Raw genomic sequence first — 1,236 nt, 5'->3', positions numbered from 1 at the left:
GACGTCTCCGGTGCTTAACCGATGCTTTAAAGGGAATCCCTAGGGCACAGGGCTGGTTCCGTCAGAGCAGGAGCCGGGCGTAGGTACGGACGGCCTGACCTGCCCTCCCCAGCCAGCGAGCCATTCGGGGGTTTTGCCCCAGAGGCGTCTACGTGAAGGACTGGATTTGGGGAGCAGGAGTGCACGGATGGCCTCTCATCTTCCCAGCTGAATCACACACAAACGAACGGAAGGTGCAAGGAGCTGTATTTGGTTCCTGAGCTTTTCAGGAACTGCCCTTTAGAACCTTGTATCGCAGCGGTGAGGTGTTACTCAGCTCTGCGTGCGGTCAGTAACCGCAGTGTATCTTACGGACACCAGCACCTACCACAGTCCACGGTGTGGCAAGGAACTCCTCCCTTCGGCCACTCTCGGTGGCTTGGGTGGAGCAGAGCAGGGTATCTGGGCCGGGCTGGGTTTGAGGAGGTTCTTTCTAGCGTAACAGGTGCTGAGGGCTGCACCCAGTCTTTTAGGGGCTCCTCAAACCGACTTCAGGTCTCCCACATCAAGTTGGAAAACAGCTCCCAGCTGAGGAAAAGGGCCAGAATTGGTAGTGCCCTGCATGTTGCCAGGGTAACTGAGCTTCCGACTCAGCTTCCTGGTGGGAAGCCTAAGCAGGTCAGAAGGATACAATAGTTTTCATCTGAAACAGGGCATTTTCCTGTTTGTTTATACTTCACTTCTTACGGAGCTGGAAAACTGCTCTGAACTCGGGACAAGTCGGGCAAAGCCTTCAGGCTGCAGCAGCACAGCCTGGCTGATTTAAACAGCGACTTCAGCCACAGCGCTGACGGGAACGGAAGAGCCAGCCCCCCGGAAAAGACTGACCACGTTGTTTGGGATTCTGTCTGCGTGCAAGGGTTTCCTGTGCTGTATGTTGTAGGAACAGCTCTGAAGAGGCCTTGTCCCGGCAGGCGGCTGGAATAAGTCACGTGTTTCCTGTGGACACACTGACAAGTCATGGATTCTGCCCACAGGTGCGCTGGAAGCTCATGGCACTTCCCTCAGTGAAGTCGGATGAGCTGAGACCTGGCGCAGCATCTCCAGCCGAGATGGTTTCCAGAGCACCCAGACACCCTCCCTGAGATCACGCTTTGGCGGGCACAACGTCAAAACTTCAGCTGCCAAGTTCTGCAGAATCCGGGAGTTTGAGCCCCGCTTCCCTGGCCTCACGCAAGAACACAGCCTGACGCCCCC

The sequence above is a fragment of the Eurypyga helias genome, unplaced genomic scaffold (assembly GCF_000690775.1).
Source record: "Eurypyga helias isolate BGI_N326 unplaced genomic scaffold, ASM69077v1 scaffold40413, whole genome shotgun sequence".
Taxonomy (NCBI): domain Eukaryota; kingdom Metazoa; phylum Chordata; class Aves; order Eurypygiformes; family Eurypygidae; genus Eurypyga; species Eurypyga helias.
Note: the sequence above shows the minus strand (reverse complement) of the source record.